The sequence below is a fragment of the Bubalus kerabau genome, chromosome 2 (assembly GCF_029407905.1).
Source record: "Bubalus kerabau isolate K-KA32 ecotype Philippines breed swamp buffalo chromosome 2, PCC_UOA_SB_1v2, whole genome shotgun sequence".
Lineage (NCBI taxonomy): Eukaryota > Metazoa > Chordata > Mammalia > Artiodactyla > Bovidae > Bubalus > Bubalus kerabau.
In genome coordinates this window covers 7,570,047-7,594,314 of record NC_073625.1, presented here as the reverse complement: position 1 = coordinate 7,594,314, position 24,268 = coordinate 7,570,047, and the positions used below count along the sequence as shown (strand labels likewise).

Below are 24,268 nucleotides of genomic sequence, written 5' to 3'. Positions count from 1 at the left end.
TTCTCCAATACCACAGTTCAAAAGCATCAATTCTTTGGTGCTCAGCTTTCTTTATAGTCCAACTCTCACATCCATACATGACTACTGGAAAAAAGATAGCTTTGACTAGATGGACCTTTGTCAGCAACGTATTAGGCACTCAAAATGTTAAGGTGTTTTATCTTTGCAAATGTCCCAATTTTGTCCCCGTATATCTTTCACAAATAGCTAGACAAGATGATAAAAAATCTTATCCAATTTTCTCACAAAGACCTGGTTTACCGAAAGCCTTATTAAAATTCGAAGTAGAAAATACTGTGAAGAAGGAACTAACAGTTTTGAAGAACACACTATTATTTTTAATGCTGAAAACAATCCAATGAGGTCAGAACTGTTGGTATGCCTATTTTAAAACTGAAGCTCAAAAAAGTTAAATGATTTTCCTAAAGTCATGTAGCTAATATGTAGTGATACTGATGTTTGAACGTGCATATGTCTTAACTCCAGAGTCTTGTTTTATCAACATTATCACCGGAGATGAGATTACCATGAAAAAGTGATGTTTAAGCTTCTCGACCCCATAGCCACCGGAGATTCTTGAGTGTAAAAAGTAATTCCCTGGTGGTCCAGGGGGACTTCAGTGTGGGATGGGGATGTGGGTTCCATCCCTGGTCGGGGAACTAGGTACTGAGTACTGCACAGTGTGGCCAGGGGGAAAAAAAGATAATAGTTGCCATCTCTTAGGGTTGTTGTAAGGATTAAAATAGATGACTTATATATAGTACTTGAGTTCTGGACACATTAAAAAAAAAGTAGCTAATAAATTGATCTACCCTAATTTAGCATGAGTGTTATTTTGGTATATTTTTTCTAATTTTAAAAATATCTCACATATATGTTTTATTTAAGACAAATTGAGATCCCACTGCCTCTTTTACTTAGTACTGTATAATGAGTGTATTGCCATTCATTAAATTTTTAAAATCTGATTTTTGGGGTTACATTTTATCCCATCATATATATCCATGGTGTATTCACCATTTTCCTGTTGTCTTCTTAATAGCAGTTTCTGGATGTGTTTATTTGTCTGTACACTCAATGACAGAAATATTTACCAGTTTGATAAACTAAACTGCTTCTTAAAAGTAGAATTTTTACTGTTAGTGAGGTTGAAAATTTTCACATAGTCTTTTTTTATTAACTGTTGTTTTGCTCCAGTTTCTGCTTTATTTGGTATAAATATTGCCATCTAACCCTTCTTTCTGTTTGTATTTTCTAGACACGCTGTGCTCTTCTTTTTATGTTTGATTTTGAGTCATTTGGTATTAGGCCCATCTTATAAATAGCATATAATTGGATGATAAAAATCTTTTCCTTTTTTGGGGTCTGTTTAACCCATTCACATTTATTGTCATATTTCATAGATTTGATCCTTTGTTAAATAATTTTTTTTAACATTTTATGCCTCTTGTTCCCTGTGCTTTTGTGATATGGATTGTATTTTTGTTTTCTTTCTAGTGATTTGAAAGGCACGTATCCAGTTTTTATCCTGCTGTTGCCAATTTTATAGCTTCAAAAAATAAAATGGACTCAAATTAGCTCTGAAAGTTCTTGTGAAAGAGGGTGTTGGAATGAAGTCATGAGCAATGGAGCATGATTGAAATAAGCGTCTACCCCTCCAAGAGACAGCTGTGACATGCAGTCTCATTTGACGTCAACTGTTGATACTTTTATGTAAGAAAAAAAATAGTGTTTTACAGTAAGGTCAGTGTGCTGTGATTTGACCCTTTGGTTACTTGAAGCCTCATTTAAAATAAAGAAAAAGAAAAAGCCAAAACTTCTGTCTAGGCCCTTCCTCTGCTGTGCCCCCTGCTCCCTTGCCACCTCACCTTGCCTCCCGTGGAAGGTGTGGCAAGCTGCCGGCCAGGCCTGCATCGGCAGAGTGGCAGAAACAGCCTGTGTTATCAGATGCTGGAGAAGCCTCTTTGCTTCTGGCTTCAGTTTCCACATCTGCAAGTTTAAGAAGTTGGGACACATAATCTCTCAGGTCACTTCTACGTTTCAACCTTCTATGATTCAACAGAGTTTATTAAACTGCTGTTTGCATAGCTTCAGTACCAGGGCCTATGTAGAACCGATCTGTGTTTAAAAAGCAGAGACGAGATCTCAGGTTGGTAAAAGATTCTGTGTTTTGATCTGTGTGGGGGTTACATCATGTATGAGTCTTCGATTTGCGCTGGCTGTGCCTTTAAGAGGAAGACAACTTCCTCACTTTACTTGCGTGTCTTAATGCCTTGATAAACAGGATAAATAAACCAAAAAGAGAGACAGACGAAAAACAAGCAAGATGTTTAAAGGTTGTGGTTATGAGACAGGATGGTGTATGGAGAATTCACAGCAAGTAGATAATGAAGTTGAATCCTGTCATCAATTACCAGCTTTTGAATCTTGTGCACATTATTTATGTTTTTGAAAGTCAGTTTCTTTAGTGCAAATGAACTTTCTAGTCTCTACATTATGCGGCAGTCAGGGGTACTAAGTGAGTTATAGGGCGCAGAAGGCTCCTGGCATGTAGTAGGTGATCAATATCTATTTTCAAGAAGAGGCAGTAAGAGTTTTAAACAGACGTGTGACAGATTCAAAGAGCTAAGAGACTTTACATCCATCTTTTGAAATCACCCCAAAATAAATAAAACCCAGAAAGCCTAGTGTTAAAAAGACTATGAAGGAAAAGCTAAACTCATATTTTTCTGGTGATGTTGCAAATTGGTAATACCTCTTGAAGAGAGCCCCTGGCAACTTATAATAAAAGTCATGCAGCTGATTATGGTCTTTAAGCTGGTATCCCACTTTTCAAATTACAGCCTGAGGAAATAGCTCCAAAGGATAAACAAAATTTATTTATTTAAAAATGCTTGACTGAATTATAACAGTGGAAACAACTAGCTCAAAGATGGCTTAATGAAACCATTTCAGTGATACAGTGGAATATTTGTCCTTTTAAAACGACAGATACCAGGACCTAGTAGATACATGGAGAATTCAGGCAAAAAGTTAGAAAATGGTGTGCATATCCGAACACAGCCACGTAAACCGTTGCCTGCAATGACAAAGGTCAGAAGTGAGCTTTGTAAATCTCGAGTTTTGTGTGAGAAAGAGGGTATCTATATTTTTTTGTTAATTAATATTTTTGGCTGCGCTGGGTCTTTGTTGCTGCCTGGGGGCCTTCTCTAGTTGCGGTGAGTGGGAGCTGCTCTCCAGTTGCAGTGAATGGGCTTCTCACTGCGGGGGCTTCTCTTGTTGCAGAGCTCAGGCCCTTGGGCGCGTGGGCTCCAGCCATTGTAGCGCGTGGGCTTAGTTCAGTTCAGTCACTCAGTCGTGTCCGACTCTTTGCAACCCCATGGACTGCAGCACGCCAGGCCTCCCTGTCCATCACCAACTCCCGGGCTTACTTACCCTGCCGTATGTAGAATCTTCTCAGACCAGGGATCAAACCCATGTCCCCTGCACTGGCAGCTGGATTCTTAACCACTGGACCACCAGGGAAATCCAAAGGTGATCTAGATTTTAATTTCTGTTATTGTAGTATGCTGCTGCTGCTGCTTCTAAGTTGCTTCAGTCATGTCTGACTCTGTGCGACCCCATAGATGGCAGCCCACCAGACTCCCCCGTCCCTGGGATTCTCTAGGCAAGAACACTGGAGTGGGTTGCCATTTCCTTCTCCAATGCATGAAAGTGAAAAGTGAAAGTGAAGTTGCTCAGTCGTGCGCGACTCTTTGAGACCCCATGGACTGCAGCCTACCAGGCTCCTCTGTCCATGGGATTTTCCAGGAAAGAGTACTGGAGTGGGTTGCCATTGCAGTGATTGCTAAATGGGTCCATAAAAATATAAACTATATGTTCTGAGATAGAACAGGACATCTATGAAGAGTGTATGAACCACAGAATAAAAACGTAGGGCAGAAAGACAGGTGGAATTAGAGAAAAATAGTCATTATGCTTCCTCTAATTTTTAAGTTTGCCTCACCAATGCATCATGACCGTAGTTATCACACTTGAGAAGTACTTTTCCCAGAGATAATGTTCAAGGCAGCTGAAACCCTCAATACAGAGAAGAAAACTCAGGGAGAAGTTGTTTTTAGGGATATCTGGTTTCTTGTCAGTCGCATCTTTTTCCAGCTGCTTTTCCTTCTTTTATTTTGTGACAAAGGAGACGGTTTTATAGATGCTGAAATGGTTTACAATTGCCTTATTTTGTTGCTCTTATTTTTTATATCTCCGCAGAGGGTCACAAAAATCCTTCATTTAAAAAGAGAAAATGATGTGTTTTTAGTGCAAAGAGAGAATAGCCGAGGGGAATGGAGATAAATGCATTCTGGCCCCATGGCCACAACATGCCCAGTACTTTGGATCATCTCGGATGTTGGAAGCTTTACAGGGAGAATGGAATGAGCTCTGGGCCATGGGACGCCTCCTTTTCACCACCTGAAAGCCCAAACCAACTTAAAAAAAAATGATATTTTTTATTTTTTAATTGAAATATAGTCAGGGTACAATGTGATGTTAGCTTCACAATCACATAATGGTTCGACATTTGCCTCCGTCATGAAATGCTCACCATAGTGAGTGCAGGGCCCATCTGTCCCCACATGCAGTCATCACGGTGTTATGGACCATCTTCCGTATGTGCTGTGTGGCATTGCTGTGGCTTATTCATTATATGACTAATATAACTGCGTGTTTGTACCACTTAATCCCCTTCACCTATGTCGCCCAATCCCCCGCTCCCCTCCCTCTGGCAACCACCCGTTTGGTCTGTGTCTCTAGGAGTCTGCTTTCATTTTGCTTTGTTTTATTTTGTTTTTTTTTTTTTTAGATTCCACATATAAGTGAAATCATGTAGTATTTGTCTTTTTCTGACTCATTTTATTCAGCATAATACTCCCTAGATCCATCCAGGTTGGTGCACATGCCAAGATTTCATTTTTGTGTGTGTGGTTGAGTAGTATTTTGTATTGGATATACACCACACCTTCTTGGGCTTCCCTGGTAGCTCAGCTGGTAAAGAATCTGCCTGCAGTGCAGGAGATCCCGGTTTGATTCCTGGGTTGGGAACATCTGCTGGAGAAGGGATACACTACCCACTTTGGTATTCTTGGGCTTCCCTGGTGGCTCAGCTGGTAAAGAATCCGCCTGTAATGTGGGAGACCTGGGTTCGATCCCTGGGTTGGGAAGATCCCCTGGAGAAGGGAAAGGCTACCCACTCTAGTATTCTGGCCTGGAGAATCCCATGGACTGTTCCATGGGGTCACAAAGAGTCAGACATGACTGAACGACTTTCACCTTCACATCTGCTTTATCCTTTCATCTACTAATGGACATGTACGTTGCTTCCATGTCTTGGCTATTGTAAACAATACTGCAGTGAACATAAAGGTGCATATATCCTTTGGAATTGCTGTTTTTATTTTCTTTGAGTAAAAACCTACAGGTGAAATTGCTGGATTATATGGCAGTTCTGTTTTTATTTTTTCAAGGAATCTCCATGCTGATTTCCACATTGGCTGTATCAACTACTTTCCCTCCAGCAGTGTATAGGATTTCCTTTTCTCCACATCTTGTTATTCCTGGTGCTTTTGATGATGGCCATCCTGACAGGCATGAGGCGTTATCTCACTGTGGTTTTGGTTTGCAGTTCCTGATGATTGGTGATGCTGAGCATCCTTTCATGTGTCTTCTGGCCATCTGCGTATCTTCTTGGAAAAATGGCTTTCATGTCTTCTGCTCATATTTCAGTCAGGTTTGTTTGTTTCGATGTTGACTTGTATGAGAACTGTAATCAGATTTATCCTTTGCAAATATCTTCTCCCATTCAGTAGGCTGCCTTTTCATTTTATTGATTGCTTCCTTAACTGTGGAGGAGTTTTTTAGTTTGCTGTATTTCCATTTGTTTATTTTTACTTTTATTTTTTGGCCTGAGAAGACATATCAAAAGTATATTGCTAAGACTGATGTCAAAGATCATATTGTTTATGTTTTCTCCTAGGAGGTTGATGGTTTCATGTCCTGCATGTAAGTCTTTAATCATTTTGAATTTATTTTTGTACATTTTGCGAGAAACTAGTTCAGTTTGATTCTCTTGCCTGTCACTGTCCTGTTTTCCGACTACTATTCAATGAAGACTCTGTCTTTCCTTCATTGTATATTCTTGACCCCTTTGTCATAGGCCAATTGGCCATATGAATATGGATATATGTCTGACTCTTTTCTGTTCTTTTGAACTATGTGTCTGTTTTTGTGTCAGTTCCACACCATTTTTATTACTCTAACTTTGTAGTGTAGTCTGAAGTCAGTTCTGTGAAAAATATTCTACTTCTTTGAAAAATGCCATTGGAATTTTTTATAGAAATTGGGTCGAATCTGTAGATTGAGCAGTATGCTCTTGTTAACAGTATTCTTTCAGTCCACGAGGATGCATGTCTTTCCGTCTGTCTGGGTCACCTTCAGTTTCTTTTGTCAGGGTCTTACAGTTTTCTGAGTACAGGTGTTTCGCCTCCTTGATTAGACTTATTCCTAGGTATCTTATTCTTTCTGATGCAATTGTGAGTTGGATTATTTTCTTTGTTTCTCTTTCTGACAGTTTGTTGATAGTTTGTTATAGAAATAACAATAGGTTTCTGTATATTAATTTTATAGCCTGCAACTGTACTGAACTCGTTTATTCTAACAGCTCTAGGATTTTCTATCTGTAGTCTATATATAGTCATCTGCAAACAGTGAGTTTTACTTCTTTTCCAGTTTGGGTGCCTTTCTTTTTCCTTTCTGATTGCTGTGGCTGGGATTTCCAGTACTATGTTGAGTAACAGTGCTGAGTGTCAGCATCCTTATCTAGTTCCTGATCTTAGAGAAAATGCTTTCAGTTTTCCACCAATGCAAATGATGCTAGCTATGGGCTTACTGTATATGATCTTTGTTATGTTGAGTTATCCTCCCTCTATGCCACTTTGTTGAGAGTTTTTATTGTAATGGATGTTGAATTTTGTCAAAAGTTGTTTCTTCATCTATTGAGATGATCATATAATTTTTATTCTTCAATTTGCTAATGTAATGTATCACATTAATTGCTTTGCAGATATTGAGCCATCTTATATCCTCAGGTAAATTCCACTTCATCATGGTGTATGATCCTTTTAATGTATTGTTGAATTTGATTTACTAATATTCTGTTGAGCATTTTTGCATCTATGTTCATCAGTGATATTGGTCTGTACTTTTCTCTTTTGTTGTGGTATCTTTGTCTGGTTTTGTTATCAGGGTGATGTGGGCCTGGTAGAATGAGTTTGAAAGCCTTCCTTTCTGTTCAGGTTTTTGGAATAGTTTGAGAAGGATAGGTGTTTGGTAGAATTCATCTGTGAAGCTGTCTGGTCCTGCACTTTTGCTTATTGGGAGTTTTTAAAATTACCAATTTAATTTTCTTGCTAGCAGTTGATCTGTTCATATTTTCTATTTCTTCCTGGTTCAGTCTTGGGAGATTTTGCATTTCTAAGAATTCGTCCATTTCTTCCAGGCTGTCCATTTTATTGGTGTGTAGTTGTTTGTAGTACTCTCTTATGATTCTTTGTATATCTGTGGTGTTGGCTGTAACTTCTTTTTCATTTCTGTTTTTATTGATTTGGGCCCTCTCCCTTTTTTTTTCCTTGATGAATCTGGCTAAAGGCTTATCAATCTGTTTATATTTTCAGAGAATCAGTTCTTACTTTCACTGATCTTTTCTATTGTTTTTGCTTTTTAGTCTCTATTTCATTTATTTCTGCTCTGATCTTTTTTTTTTTTCCTCTCTCTCTCCTTCTACTAACTTTAGGTTTTGTTTTTTCTTCTTTTTTTAGTTTCTCTAGGTGTACGTTTAGGTTGTTTATTGAGATTTTTTTTTTCTTGTTCCCTAAGGTAGGTTTTATCACTCTAAACTTACCTTTCAGAACTGCTTTTGATATATTCTCTGATTTTGGATCATTGTGTTTTCATTTTCTTTTGTCTAATTTTGGTCTTTTCTGCTTAGAGAAGTTTAGCATTTCCTGCAAAGCCAGTTTAGTGGTGTTGAACTCTTTACCTTTTTTTTGTCCATAAAACTTTATTTCTTTCTCAAACTTGAATGATAGGCTTGCCAGGTATGCATGCCACATCACTTCAGTCATGTCCAATTCTGTGTGACCCTGTGGACTGTAGCCCACCAGGCTCTTTTGTCCATGGATTCTCCAGGCAAGAATACTGGAGTGGGTTGCCATGCCCTCCTCCAGGGGATCTTCCCCACCCAGGGATCGAACCCATGTCTCCTGCATTGGCAGGTGGGTTCTTTACCACTAAAACCACCTGGGAAGCCCCTTGCCAGGTATAGTATTCTTTTTTTTTCTTATGTTTTGAATATATAGTGTCAGTCCCTCTGACCTGAAAAATTTCTGCTGGAAAGTCAGATGATAGTCTTAGGGGAGTTCCCTTCTATATAACAAGTTGCTTTTCTCTTATTGCTTTTGGGATCCCCTCTTTATCTTTAATTCTTATTAATTACAGTATGTCTTTGTGGGAACCTCTTTGGGTTCATCTTCTTTGGGACTCTCAGTGCTTCCTTTCTGGACTTAGATGTCTAATTTCTTTTCCCAGGTTAGTGAATTTTTCAGCTATTATTTCTTCCAATAAATTCTCTGTCCCTTTCTCTCTCTTCTTCTTCTGGGGCCCCTAAAATGTTAGCGTTAATATGCTTGAGTTGTCTCAGAGGTCTTCTAAACTGTCCTCACATTTATTTATGTAGATTTAAAAAATTTTTTTCATTGAAGTACAGTTGATTTACAATGTTGTATTAGTTTGAGGTGTATAGTACAGTGATTCGGTTATAAATGCACATATAGCTATTCTTTTGTTCAGGAAATGTCCTGGGGAGAGCAGTGCATGCGCCTCACCAGGGCAGCATGCTCTGGAGTGCCCCTGTGTTTGCTCTGGGGGCTCTTCTGCTGGGATGAGGCTGACTTCTCGGGGTGGGGGTGGGGCTGGTGGGCGGGGCTGTCCTCGGTTGGCTGACAGGTTCTGCCACATGTGCCCCACTGGCCTTCAGAGCCAGACATTCTGGGGGCTTGTCTTTCCATTGCAGCTGGCATGAGGAATGCAGTGTGAGGCTTGGACCCCTCGATTGTGGGGGAGAGCCTCTGCAATTGTGGTTATCCACCAGGTGTACAGGTCTTGACTGTACCGTGTCTCCGACCTCCGACCCATCTCCTTGAGGTTCTTTTGATGTATATTTAGTTGTGGAAAATCTTTCCTGTTGCTCTTTAGTTCATGCTCATAGATAGTTGCTCTGTAAATAGCTGTAATTTTGATGTGTCCGCGGCAATAGATGGGCTCAGGATTTTCCTACCCTAGCGTCTCGGCCACACCTCCCAAATCAACGTTGTAGAGTTTTCAAAGTGAAAAAGATTGTTAGTGTGCATAGGAGAACATGGTGGGCTCTGATTGGGGGACCCTTCTCCTTTTCCTTGGGCTTTCCCTTAGGGTGGTCCCTTGGGAACAGAATGCCTTTGGGAATAATGAAGGAATTTGCGAGGTGTGGGAGAGATCCAGGTTATCTTAAAGAATGGAGGAAGCTTTGTATTGGAAATATGTTTGTGTCATGAAAAATTTTTTACTCCAGTTACAAAATGCAAGGGGTATTATCCCAAAGAGAACTGGCAGAATCACCAAGCTGGAAGGAGTCTTAGGAATCAATTAGTCCAAACCCTTGATCTTACTGAAGAGGAAAGACTCCGGGAAGAGAAATGGCTTGCCCAAGTGTATAGTCATCACCTAGGACACAGCCAAACCCAAATCTGTTGATCTCTGGGCGTGATTTCCCCTGCTCCCCACTGCGGTTCCCCTCCCTCCCACCACTGCTTCATTACTGACTTTTCTGAATAGCGTTCAGACTTAGAAATGTAGCTGTTTCACGTACAGAGTTTCTTTAAGCCATCAGAGGTGTGAGTCAGCAAATCGTGACCCACAGCCTTGGTCTAGAATTCTGTGTGTCTAGCAGAGGGAGAGATTTAGTTTCAGAAGCTCAACCTGGATTTATACCTAGCTCTACCTCTGGGCTGGTGAAGGATGTGAAGCAAGATACTTAACTTCTCTGAACTTTGATATCCTCATCATGATAGGCAGTGCCTATGCCTTAGGTTCCTTAGGTGAGGAGCAAGTGGCTCAGTCCGTAAGACTGGGGCCTGGTCTAGAGTGTACATGCACTCAGTTATGCCCAGCTCTTTGCAACCCCATGGACTGTAGCCCGTCAGACTTATCTGTCCATGGAATTTTCCAGGCAAGAAATACTGGAGTGCGTTGCCACTTCCTACTCCAGGGCATCTTCCTGACCCAGGGATCACACCTGTGTCTCCTGCATTGGCAGGCGGGTTCTTTACCTTTTGTGCCACCTGGGAAGCCCTGATCTATAAGTGCTCAGTAAATACTAGCAATTGTTACTGTAACTCTAAGGGTAGTTAGAACTATTTCTGTCAAAAATACTAAGGAACTAAAAAACTATGTTTATATGTGTGTATGTATAAGCAACAATCAGAAATCTTGCTTCTGGAGGCTTTTATGGGTTCTAGTCTAGCATGTTGTTTTCTATAGCTTTTCATCCAACAACTATCTTAATTGCCTCAAAATATAACTACTCAGTCTTTAAAAAATTTTTCCCTATTTTTGTCTATTCAGTAATTACTCTGCAATAAACTCACACATTTAAAGTATACACGGGCTTCCCTGGTGGTTCCATAGCCCCAGAGCTGGGGACCCAGGTTCCATCCCTGGTCGGAGAACCAGATCTCACATGCTGCAACCAAGAGTTCTCACTGATGACTAGAAGATCTCACATGCTGCGACAGAGATCGAGGCTCCAAGGTCCCGTGTGCAGCAACGAAGACCTGGTGCAGCCAAGTAAATAAATATTTTGAAAAAGAGGCATTCCAACTTCAGAGGTAATATAAAAAAATTAAGTATACAACTTGATTCGTTTTTACAAAAATTTATTTATTTATTTTAATTGGAGGCTAATTACAATATTGTAGTGGTTTTGCCATACATTGACACGAATCACCCATGGGTGTACATGTGTTCCCCATCCTGAACCCCGCTCCCACCTCCCTCCCCATCCCATCCCTCAGGGTCGTTCCAGTGTACTAGCCCTGAGCACATGTCTCATGCATCAAAGCTGGACTGGGGATCCATTTCACATATGGTAATATACATGTTTCAAAGCTATAGTTTTAATACACACATGAAACCACCCCCCAAATCAAGATAGTGATCATATATACATCACAAGGAGAGTTTCCATCTGCCCCTTGGTAATCCCACCATCCTGCCTCTCCTGGCCCCCCCCGACCCTCTATGCCCACCTCCAGGCAAACTCTGACCTGCTAGAATTTTATATTATGGAATCATACAGTGTATTTTCTATTTGTCTGGCTTCTTTCCCTCTGCATGATTATCATTCTTACTCCTACATGGACCAATTGTTCATTCCTTTTTACTGCTGATTACTCCCAATATTTTTTGTTTACTCTCTACCCCTGTCTCACTTAACTGGACATGGCATGAAATGAAAACATATTTTAATGATTTTAAAAATATTTATTGGGTTAAATATCTCTGTTTCTCATTCTTACTTTTCATTTTGTTGTTATCTGGTATATGTAGTAAGTAGTATACAGAAATTGTAGATTTCTTGAGAGTAACACCCATTGTACTCTGTATGCATATTTTAAAAATTGATATCTATAAATAGTATTGCTATTTATTTGAACATCGAGATTACAATTTTTTCCTGTCTTGCTGACTCTCAGGTACAAAAAAAAAGCATCCATCCCTTGGCCTGACCCAAAACATTGATTGAATAAATTCAGTTCTATAAATATTTACACATAGTTTTCATTTTCATGGTGAAATATTTCTTATGTTGGTGTTTAAGTCTTTTTTTTTTGAAAATATGGACAGTATGTTCTCAATTTCCTTGCAGCTGGAGCATAACATGAAGTAAACTAAAAAAAAATGGCTACAGCAAAAAATAATATATTTACAAGATAATAAGAGATCATTTGGGAGGCAAGTCCATTTTTCTAATGTTCTTTGCCAACACCATAGTATCTCTCTACTGTTGACATTTCTGCATCTGGGAAGGGGCAAGATAAAAATTACCATTCAGAATACCTGTTCAAGTTTGGAAAAAGATTTAATTTCTTCATCTGTCACTGTGTCACGAGCCCTGTGAATACTATAGATCAACCCTCAGTGCCAGAAGTGCTAGAGACTTGGCAGCGTTGTGGGTAGAATTTAGCCAGAGGGAATTGTCAAGAAGCCAGAAAAAACAAACTTCACCCATTCTGCACCTCAGCCTTGTGTTCTGGATGGTTGTCCTGGGAACCCTGGGAATGCAGTGATTTAAAAAACTGAGCCCATAAATGGAGATGTATATACTGACCTTAACGATGCTGCAGGGATTCTAGGAGCAAGATAGACTTTTATGGAACACAATAAAAAGTAATTCAGTTACAGTCTGTGCTGGAAGGTACCTTAGAGATGATCTGATCCAAACTTTCATTTTGTTGGTGACCAGCCCAAGGTCACACAGTAACTTAATGGCAGAACTAGGGTAGACCAGGGATTTCTGAGCCACACATGCATTTTCTACGTGGGCCCTCTCAGTGTTCCTGCCCCTGTTGCGTTGGGGCTGGTGTGTTGGAGTGTTTGGTGCTGGAAGGTGGGATTTGCTGTCTCTGAGCTGTCCTGTGGAGGGGTCCGTGTTCCCTGGGGCACTGCATCTGAGCGCTCTTCTTCCTGAGCATCTTGTCTTCTTTGGGGGTGAGTTTATTCTGCTGAACGGAGAGCTGTGCTTCTGGCTCTGTCAGTTCTGTGAGGTGTGATGTTTGGTTAGTGGACAAACCCATGCTTTTGATGGTCAGGTTACTCATTATCATCTAGTCTGGTAAAATCATTATACTCAGGAGGCTGTACCTTTAAGTCTTGAAAGAGCTTCTGCTTTTTAAAGCTCCTTCCTTCATCTTTGCATCCAAGTCCAGGTGCTGTCCTGCTCATCTCCCTTCATCTGTACTGTTTGTTTCTCTCTGGGATGTATGTATCTCCCCCACTGATGGAATCCTAGTGGGGAAGGGAGGCAGCTGATAAAGACCACCCTCCTTCACCGAGAACCACTGGCCTGATCCAACCAGACTTGGAAATACAGACTAAGACGTTATGGACTTGCCTAAGGTCTCATAGTAACACATTTAAGATGATGCCTTAGTCCAGGCTGCTGTAACAAAACACCCAAACACACACTGGGAGGCTCATCAACAACAGTCATTTGCTCTTCACAGTTCTGGAGGCTGGAAGTCCAAGGTCACAGGGTGAGCATGGTCTGGTTCTGATAAGGGCCTTTTTCTGGGCTGTGGACAGCTGACTTCTCACTGTGTCCTCACAAAGCGAAAAAAAAAAAAAAAAAAAGCAAGCTAGCTTTCTTGTTACATTTCACAAGGGCACTAATCCCACTCAAGAGTGTAGCACCCTCATGACCCAACTACCTCCCAAAGACCCCATCTCCAAATACCAACATATTGGGATTAGGACTTCAACACAGTCCAGAACAGATGAAAACCCGAATCCCACACCGTGCCCAGGGTTGAGTGCTACAGGTCTCCCTCACTAGCATCTGTGATGTCAGCACATGCCTGGCAGCTGCAGCGTCTCAGAAGGGCAGGGCTGCCCCAGAGGGGTTTCAGAGAGGGCGTGTGAGTGTAACTGCAGACTCTGCTGAGAAGGAGCTCTCTTTTATAAAGGTGCATCAGCTGTCTCAGGTTCAGTCCCTGGGTCAGGAAGATCCCTTGGAGGAGGGCATGGCAACCCACTCCAGTATTCTTGCCTTGAGAATCCCATGGACAGAGGAGCCTGGCGGGCTATAGTTCATGGGGTCACAAAGGATCAGACATGACTGAAGTAACTTAGCTCGCACATCAGCTGTCTGTCTGTATCCCAACTGACGTAGGAGAAAGATGTGTGATTGGGCTCACCATCAATGGCAAACAGAGCACTTTAGTCTCTTTTCTAGAGATTGGCGGTAACCCTTGATTCCCTCCACTTCTAGTCTGTTTTTTCTGATGCTCTAATAGCATATTATTTTTTACTCTATTTAGCATATGAATCATAGTAATCATATGAATACTAATGTATTTCCTTGCATTAGCAGTTTTCACGTTGACAGTATAGGAGACGGTCCACACAGGGCCCTCACGGGGACCCCACAGACTAGGGTGGGAGGCACTTTGTAAATGCTTGAAATTTAAGGAAATACACTTATACTTGATACCCTTTAAGGCAACATTAGACCTATACATTTTAAAAGAGACTTCAAATGATTTAGCAACATAATCTTGCTCATCACCTTGGCAGTTCTGTTCATAGCATAGTAAGTAATGCTCAAAATTCTCCAAGCCAGGCTTCAACAGTTTGTGAACTGTGAACTTCCAGATGTTCAAGCTGGATTTAGAAAAGGCAGAGGAACCAGAGATCAAATTGCCAACATTTGTTGGATCATCAAAAAAGCAAGAGAGTTCCAGGAAAGCATCTACTGCTGTGTTGACTGCTTCTGCTTTAAAGCCTTGACTGTGTGGACCACAACAAACTGGAAAATTCTTAAAGAGACGGGAATACCTGACCACCTGACCTGCCTCTTGAGAAATCTGTATGCAGGTCAGGAAGCAATCGTTAGAACTGGGCATGGAACAACAGACTGGTTCCAAATAGGAAAAGGAGTACGTCAAGGCTGTATATTGTCACCCTGTGTATTTAACTTATATGCAGAGTACATCATGAGAAATGCTGGGCTGGATGAAGCACAAGCTGGAATCAAGATTGCCAGGAGAAATATCAATAACCTCAGATATGCAGATGACACCACCCTTATGGCAGAAAGCAAAGAAGAACTCTTGATTAAAGTGAAAGAGGACAGTGAAAAAGTTGGCTTAAAACTCAACATTCAAAAAACTAAGATCATGGCATCTGGTCCCATCACTTTATGGCAAATAGATGGGGAAACAGTGGAAACAGTGAGACCTTATTTTGTGGGGCTCCAAAATCACTGCAGATGGTGACTGCAGCCATGAAATTAAAAGACACTTGCTCCTTGGAAGAAAAATTGTGACCAACCTAGACAGCATATTCAAAAGCAGAGACATTAGTTTGCCAACAAATGTCCGTCTAGTCAAGGCTATGGTTTTTCCAGTGGTCATGTATGGATGTGAGAGTTGGACTATAAAGAAAGCTGAGCGCCAAAGAATTGATGCTTTTGAACTGTGGTGTTGGAGAAGACTCTTGAGAGTCACTTGGACTGCAAGGAGATCCAACCAGTCAGTTCTAAAGGAAATCAGTCCTGAAAATTCACTGGAAGGACTGATGCTGAAGCTGAAATTCCAATACTTTGGCCACCTGATGTGAAGAACTGACTCATTAGAAAAGACGCTGCTGCTGGGAAAGATTGAAGGCAGGAAGAGAAGGGGATAACAGAGGATGAGATGGTTGGATGGCATCACCAACTCAACGGACATGAGTTTGAGCATGCTCCAGGAGTTGATGATGGACAGGGAAGCCTGGTGTGCTGCAGTCCACAGGGTTGCAAAGAGTCGGGCACGACTGAGCAACTCAACTGAACTGATCTGTGCTTATCACTGTTTATCAGAGTGATAAATTGAAGTGAAGAAAGTGAGGATGGCTGCTTCACAGGCAGGATTAGGAATGAGAAAGGGGCATCATCTCCTTCACTGGTAGCTCAGCAGTAAAGAATCCGCCTGCCAATGCAGGAAACCTGAGCTTGATTCCTGGCTTGGGAAGATCCCCTGGAGGAGAAAATGGCAACCCACTCCAGTATTCTTGCCTGGAGAATCCCATGAACAGAGGGACCTTGTGGGCTACAGTCCAAGGGGTCACAAAGAGTCAGATACGACTGAGCGACTGAACAACAACACATCCTCATCTCATTCGGTCTGCGTCTTTACACACAAGACCAGGACGCAGAGACTCTGTTGTTCGTTTGACAGAATAACAGAAGACAGCGTTTTGAAGGAAGAACTCATGACTTTTAAAGTGTTTCCTAAAATGTACTGTTTTCAGTAAAATTATTTAATGTGGAAGGAATCTTGTCAAGAATATAGTAACATGCCATTTGTAACGTGTAGCATCCAAGGGCACTTTCTTTTCTGAAACATTCTTGAGACGGATAATTTTAGAAGTTGGCTGTGTACTTCCCGACCCTAAGTCTGCCCTATCTCCCAGTGCAGTTACCCAGAGGACTCCGTTGATTAATACAAATGAAAACACTACCATCGAGATTTTAAAACATGTATATTATTATCCACATGTGCACAAAAAAAATCCCACTGGGCAGCTTGAGTTGGCCGGTATGTTTCTAGTCTATCGGTGCTTTGGTTTGTTATGTTAGGCAGGCTTTTTTGTTTTGTCTTATTTTTCATATTTCAGGAATCAATGTGTCTGATACTGATGTGGTTTAGATGGATTAAAGATTTAGATTTACATGTATGAATGTGAGGGAGCCTTGGAACTTAAGGTACCTGGATGATTATAGGCAGCCCATTGGACCAGCCGTGTCTTTGACGTTCTTTGGAAGTCCTGGGAACTTTCACTTACTCATTGTATGTTGAACAGCACGGCTTCCCAGATTGTTAAAATGGTATTGACCTCAGTGTCCTTGTTTTCAGCTGCTCTTTTCCATAGTTGATTTTTGGCAATCTCCTTTGGCATGATTAAAAGCTGACTTATTTATGGAGTGCTGCTAATTGATGGATGTCAAACTCTGTTACTGTGGGGGCTGGGCAGGGGCAAGCTTCCCAACCTTTCAAATCCCAACTGGGAAATTTCCAAAACCGAGTATGTGGTTTTCCCATGGAGCCTCTCCCAGCCACTCTCATGCACATTGTGCCTTCTCCTGCTCACTTTTTACCAAAACCAGAAGTTGAGCGGCTACGGAAGCCCTGCCATAATCCTCTCTCTCTATGCCAAACTGAGGAGAGCACCAGGGCATCAGATAACTGGAGAGGAGCCCTCAGACCTGGAACTCAGCCTGAGGGATGTCCTTGAGAACTAGTTTCTGAATTCGACAAAGCAAGGTGCTTGTCTCTGCTTTGTACCTGCAGTTGCTTTCTGGATTTAGCTTTTATTTTTAGTGCATTCTTATTGTCTCTGTCTTCGATACTCTGAAAGGCTTGTCCAAGAGCAGTTTGTCACTGTGATTTCTTGTGAATAATGAGGGCTTCAGGAGTCTGGGGAGGGTCTTCGGATGCAGGCTGCGTGTCTGCAGGTTACCGCTGGCAGCCACCCACCTGTTGGAGAACCACCCATGAGGACCACCGTGTTGGATCCTTGAGGAAGTTGAGGCTTGCGTTTCTTTTTCTTTTTAGAGCTTTGGTTTTGAAGTCAGAAAAATCCTGGCTTTACCATATATCTGTCCGAGAGGCTTCTTAGCACCTTTGAGCCTCATTTTCCCCATCTGTAGAATGGGGAGGTTTTTGCAGACTCCCATGGCATCGCTGTGGGGATGGGGAGCTCACCCTGGGAGCAGCTCTTGCAGTGTGAGGCAGGCACGTGGCAGGCAAGTAGGTGACAACCCTTCCCATCTTCCTAAAGGGAGAAGCCCAGCTGCACAGACCCCTGTCCTCTGTGTATCTGTGCCTCACCTCCAGTGATTTTCCATGATGGCACCTCCCCTCTCATCTTGACCTCTAGGGAGTCTCGCCAGTGGTTCTGCCTTCCTGTATCTCTCCTTTTCTATTACCAGAGAGAGATGACCCACCTTCTTAGGGTACCTGATGTTTGGAACTGCAAGGAGACAATGTGCTTCCCAGAGCTGAGGAGCCGAGCGTTCGTGTGTGCTTTACTAGGAGGTGAGGAGAAGCAGGGCTGTCCTGTAACTCCTAACCTGTAGTCTGGCGTTGCCAGGACAGGCACTCAGGGGCTGGACGGATGAATGGGGCCTCTGTGTGTGGATGAAAAAGCCCAGCATTTCTCTTCCAGTTGCTGCAGTGAGAAGAACAAATTAGATTATTAATTTGATCATGTGGTAGCATGAGCCGACAGCCTATTTAGTTTCATTGTTAAAACAAGTGTGGTTTTGAATGATGTGGACTTTCCCTCTTACTTAGATGGCCAAGAATATTCATTACGGATATCGATAAAGACCATGCTGGTGATCCAGCCTCCAAAGCTTCCCCCCACCCCACCCCCCACCCCTGCATGCAGAAAAGGCAGAAAAGGATATTTAGAATGGGAGACTGGAAGCCAAATTATAAACTCATTTCAACTCCTGGCCCGCAGGCCCCAGAGTGGCCTTATTTGTTGTCAAGGATGGAAAACAACTCGGATTCAGGTCCAAGTGATTATTCGACTTTGGCATTGCTGCGGGGCTGCCAACTGCAGTTCCATTTAGACACAGATTAATTAGCCAGGCAGGGACGGAAGTGGGCTGGGAGAGAGAAGCCGGGAGAGGCAGCGCAGCGGGGGGACTGGCGGGGCGGGGTGGGGGGGCTGGCCCCGGCTAGCCCACCGCTTCAGCAGTTAACCCACAGGAAAGCGGATCCAGATGCCCCTTCTATGGTGACACACCTCGCCGTACTTACTGACTCGGTGTCCGTGCTGCAGAGAAAACTTTCAAACTTGGGCGCAGGGAGAAACTGCACGTGACAGGCCCCAGCACTGGCACCGGGAGGCCGACCCCGCGGACCTGAGCCGCTTATCAATCTTCTCTTTGTCCCCCTGCAACCACCCTAGACCTGTTTTTTAAAAAATTATTATTATTATTCCTGCATGTGAAACGGGAACCATAGAGTATTTTCGTGTGTGTGTGTGTGTGTGTGTGTGTGTGTGCGCGCGCTATGACTTGAATTATAAAGACAGATGAGATGAAATCACAAACTCGGGAAAACACGACTCTGCGTAAAGGAGTTGAAGATAAAATTATTCGCCTCTATTTAATCGCGGGGGCGAATTCTCTCCGGAGTGTTTCCCCCGCTGCTGTGCTCGTACCTCTTTTGCGTCCGCGTTGATCTCCGTGGACACAGGGGCGCTCGGTGGATTCCTGAAAGGCCGGGGGGCGCAGGGCTGGACGGAGCGGGCGGAGGGGGCCGTCAGGGGAGGAGGCGGGTCCCGCAGGCGGTGCTGGGGGCGTCGGCGGGGGCGGCGGGGGCGCGCGTCCCGGGGAGCTGGGCTCTCCAACTTCCCGGGGGTTTGCTGTTTTGTAACATTTCTTCCTTCCCTACGACCGACCATTAGAAAAAAGTGGCGGCACGGCGCGCGGTCCCCCGATCCCACCTGAACCGCGGCTTCGCTGCGGACGCACAGCCCAGGCCCCGGCGCCTTCGGGAGCCAGCGGGCACCCTTCCTCCCTGCGAGGTTTGCTTTTTCTGGGTTCTTTTCCAAGAGTGTGACTCTGCTTTGCTTTTACACACGTATCTACATGGCTCTCGGCATTTATTTTAAACCTTGATCATTTTTTTTTTAAACAAATGCTTTGCATTTTACCCATTAAAATAGAAAAGGGAAAATACCATCCTGCTTTTTGGGGCAGGACTTTGGTTGGATAAATTGTATTTTAGATCCTAAGTGATTTAAAATTTTGTAATATCATCTATATTTAAGACGTGGAAATTCCCAGAAGTGACTCCTATTTTTATTTTTTAGATTCCTTTCCATTTCAAGGAGGAAAGTCAAGATATTTTTACTCAGTGGAAGAATGATGTAGTTTCATCCTAACCTTCTTTTCTTATGCTTCCAGGTAAGTGAGTCTGTTAATCATGAATTACTTAAGAAATGAATCTTTGTATGGTCTGAGTTTATTCAGTATTCTGGCTATGTTTGAAATGTGCTGAATTTCATTTTACTTCCAATAGTTCCATTAATAACAGATTATTATTTTAAGATATGAGTACTTTTTCAAGGTAGTATAATTACTTGGCTGCCTTGGAAAATTATTTTATTCACTTGTAAAGCCTGTAATTTACATTTAACTCTGTCAGGTTCTTCAGAATTTATCTCTTCTCAGAATGGCAAATGCCAATAATGTAGTTAGAAGAACTATATAATTCTTTTTTAAAAAATTCACCTGAATAGGATAATTTGTTCTTCTTTTGGAAGTTGTGATGAAATGTTAAGCTTTCTCAAATATTTAACCCATAATCAAAAGGGCATCGTAATTTTCACCATGCTACAAAATAATTATTTAAATAAAATAGGAAATTGAATGATGATCTTACTTTCTGACTTATAGCATCTCAGGGGAATACTTTCTAGAACTCTTGGAGAATAGTACCCTGACAGATTGTATGGTTGGTTTCAGATTTGGGGACACATGTAAATCTCGGGGACGTTATTTTAGTTCTGCTCTTGTAAGCAGTGATTTTGAATTTCTCTAGAATAAGATATTTTATTACATCTGGCGAGACTGAACTTTGAAAAAAACTAAGAACTTCAGGGACATCATTAGTTGAAAGGAAACAGTATGAGATGGGAAGTCACGTATGTGGTTCTTCCCTTCAGCAGAGCAAACCTTTATTTTAGTTTTCTATGGAGATGAATCTATAGATGTAAAAATGAAAATAGATAAGCTGTGCTCACCATCTGCATACTTTCAGGAAAACCCCTTCACTGGTCTTCATTCAACAAATTGCTATAGAGGTTTTGTTTTGATTTTTAATGTTTACTTTTGTTGTACTGTTTGAGATAAAAGGCTGAAAACCAAAACGTTGGATGTGATTTTGCTTTAATGAACTGCTTTATACTCAGACAATGGAGAGTGAGGAGTTAAAGGGATTGTATCTGAGTTACCAGTAATGAAAAATAAAAACAACCTTGACCAAAGTTAATAATAACCACAATAAAACAATAATCATAATACAAGAATAACCAAACAATAATTCTTCATGGATTCTTTTTTGAGTAGAGACTTGAGTGGCTAAGAGGCCTAAGTGATCCAAGGCTACTTTGAGGGTCACAATGGAAGTCTTCAATCTGAGGTATTTCAGTGTTTAATGTTTTTGAGAATGACTTGGATGATGTAGAAGAGAACAGTGTCATTAGAAAGAACATCATGATACCATTAAAAAGAATACATTTGAATCAGTTCTAATGAGGTGGATGAAATGGAACCTATTATACAGAGTGAAGTAAGCCAGAAAGAAAAACACCAATACAGTATACTAACGCATATATATGGAATTTAGAAAGATGGTAACAATAACCCTGTGTACGAGACAGCAAAAGAGACACTGATGTATAGATCAGTCTTATGGACTCTGTGGGAGAGGGAGAGGGTGGGGAGATTTGGGAGAATGGCATTGAAACATGTATAATATCATGTATGAAACGAGTCACCAGTCCAGGTTCGATGCACGATACTGGATGCTTGGGGCTGGTGCACTGGGACGACCCAGAGGGAGGGTATGGGGAGGGAGGAGGGAGGAGGGTTCAGGATGGGGAACACAGGTATACCTGTGGTGGATTCATTTCGATATTTGGCAAAACTAATACAATATTGTAAAGTTTAAAAATAAAATAAAATAAAAAAAAAGAGCATCATGATATTAAAACCTTGAAATGATTGTAGAAAAGAGCCAGAGTAAACTGTACGAAATAGAGAAGTAATGAGAAATAATCCAATTAAAATGTTCATACCCCAGGATGAAGTGATGAGGGAGGCCCAGCTGGGTTTTGATGAGGGTCTGGTCTCTCTATGTTCTGCTGCAGACACAGGGTGTTGATGGGGAGTCAGGCTGCTCTGGGACAGTGGGAGCTTGGGAAAGCCTTCAGTTTTCCTGGAACTGTGGGCTTCCCAGGTGGCGCTAGTGGTAAAACAACCCGCCTGCCATGCAGGAGACAAAAGAGACATGGGTTAGAAAGATCCCCTGGAGGAGGGCATGGCAACCCACCCCAGTATTCTTGGATAGAGGACAGTATCTTGGACATTATCCCATGGACAGAGGAACCTGGTGGCCTGTATTCACTCCATAGGGTCACAGAGAGTCGGACATGACTGAAGCAACTTAGCATGCATGCATACTCCTTATAATCTGAGTTCCTTATAGATGCAGGGCTTTGGAAGTCCCTCAATAGTGGACCTTCCCCAGACCTGCAGGGGGCAGCCGTGTAAACTGGGAGGAGTGGCTGGTTGGCAGGTGTACCTGCCCTCCGCACCGTGGTCCTGGAGTCCCAGCCAGGAGAGGCGGTTGGATCATTGTTCGTGGTTGGATCATTGTTCGTGGTTGGATCACCAGCTTGAGGTGCTGGAAGGCTCCCCCGGGGCTCTCCTGGTCTCCTCCGTGTCCCCCTGGTGCCTTCGATGCCGCCCGGCCTTCTCCATGAATGCTGCCTGCTGAGTGCGTGCCCCACCCCAAGCCCAGTGTCTCCACACTCTCTCACACTGGGAACTCTCCCTTCCCTGCCACCCTCCAGGGAACATTTACTGGTCCTTCAGTGGCAACCCCCCTGTGGAGCTTCCAGCACTCAGACACAGGCCCTGGCACCTGGATACGCTGAAAGAGGCATTGCATGGTTGATGAAAACATAGGAAGGGAGTATAGGGCGTCTGGTCCTGTGGGAACCGCATCCCTCTGCTTCCCTTCCCGCCCAGAGTGGGCGGGCACCTGGCACTGTCTCCTTGTCTCGGTCCCACGATGGCCACCTGGGCCCCCGAGCAGGATGCTGACCCAGCGGGTCTCACTCTGTGATCCAATTAGTTCCTCAGCTGCTGTCTGCGGGGTCCAAGCTCTCTTTGTGGCCGAATCACCCTGTAGTTCTTTGCAGCTCTGCAAGCCCATGCATGACACGTGTCTATCAGATAACGTGAGGTAGTAGCCAATGCGGTTTCCTTTTGGAACGAAGGGGTGTTACAAGTAAATACGAATATAGAACTATAATGGAGTAACTTGCAGGTTGCACATATTTGCAAAACTAGAGAATCAAGTAGAGAAGTTTGTATTGATAGTTTACGAAGTGGCCTTCTTTGGGATCTGTTTTGACCTTCCACAGTCTTTCCACTTAATGGAATGAGACAAGAATGTAAGCTTGTCATGAGTGCCAGTGTCTGCTGCTGCAATTTTCATTTATCCTCCTGAACTGCAGTTCCTTTTCCGCAGATGGGGCTTCTCCAGGCCAGGCCAGGAGAGGAATGCTGGCCTGTTGCGGCCTGCCACGGGGCCGCTGTCTCTTGTCTGCTGATTGTCACCTCCTCAGGCCTGGCTTTTGTCTTTTCTGCTCTGTTCCGGGGCTCTGCTCATTGAGATTCTCCTTCCACCAAGTGGGTTTCTTGCTTCAGCCTCTCATGGCCGTGTCTTGCCCTGCCGGCCCCTCACCCCCCAACCCCCACCTCCTCCTTCCTCTGTGCCCCTCCTCACTGCGTTCCTGCTCTGGACTCAGCCCTGGAAACCCATCCTGGCCTTTGCCTGGCCTGGGGCTGGGCCCTGTCACCCCCCAACATTCTCCACTGTCTGCAGTTGTTCACCTGCTGGCTGTTTGTCCTGTGGCCGTCCTCATCCTCTAAGGGGGCTCCGTGTCTGCGTTTGCAACGCCCAGCATGTGTTGGTCCATATGCATGTTCACAAACAAATGTTTGGATGAATTTCTGGTATCTGAAAACCCTCATCAGAACCAAGCATTGTCAGTATTTTGATTTGCTGAGGGCGTGACCGTGTACAGTCTGGGTGACTGAACACTCATGCAGTGGCAGTATACCTGTCTTTTCTCTGTCTTCTTTTCCCCACTCTGTCTTCTTTCTCTTTCACATTTGTTTTCTGTGCTACCATGGATAGGAGGGAGGTGAACTGGTGCTCTAACTCCAGCACCAGCGCCTGCTTAGGTTAAATAAATTCTTTTTAAAGTAAGTCATGGAAGGTTGGCTGTAACCCAGGTGTCCACTGGTGGTGAATGGTTAAACGAACTGTGGTCTGTGCGCCCAATGGAATAGTACTCAGCCTTAAAAAGGAAGGCGATTCAAACACATGCTACCACACGGATGTTGAACTCGAGGATGTTATACAAAGGTGAAATCAGCCAGTCATGAAAGGGCAAACGCTTAGGATTGCACTTTCAGGAGGGAGCTGAAACAGTCCTACTCATGACAATGCAGAGTAGAATGGTGGTTGCCAGGGGTTGAGGGGGCAGAGGATGGAGTTGTTTAACACTGTTTAAGTTTTCAAGACGAAGAAGTTCTAGAGAGTGATTGTAC

At 42.9% G+C, this 24,268-nt stretch overlaps 1 protein-coding gene across 3 annotated transcripts in view; it reads left to right on the top strand.

The window, feature by feature from the left end:
- Positions 1–24,268, top strand: part of CSGALNACT1 (chondroitin sulfate N-acetylgalactosaminyltransferase 1) — a 339,558-nt gene that overhangs the window by 144,117 nt on the left and 171,173 nt on the right. For all 3 annotated transcript variants that reach the window (XM_055566958.1, XM_055566957.1, XM_055566956.1), the window contains exon 2: positions 19,732–19,825. The gene's annotated coding sequence lies outside the window, so the exon portion shown is untranslated. The remainder of the gene's footprint in view (positions 1–19,731; positions 19,826–24,268) is intronic.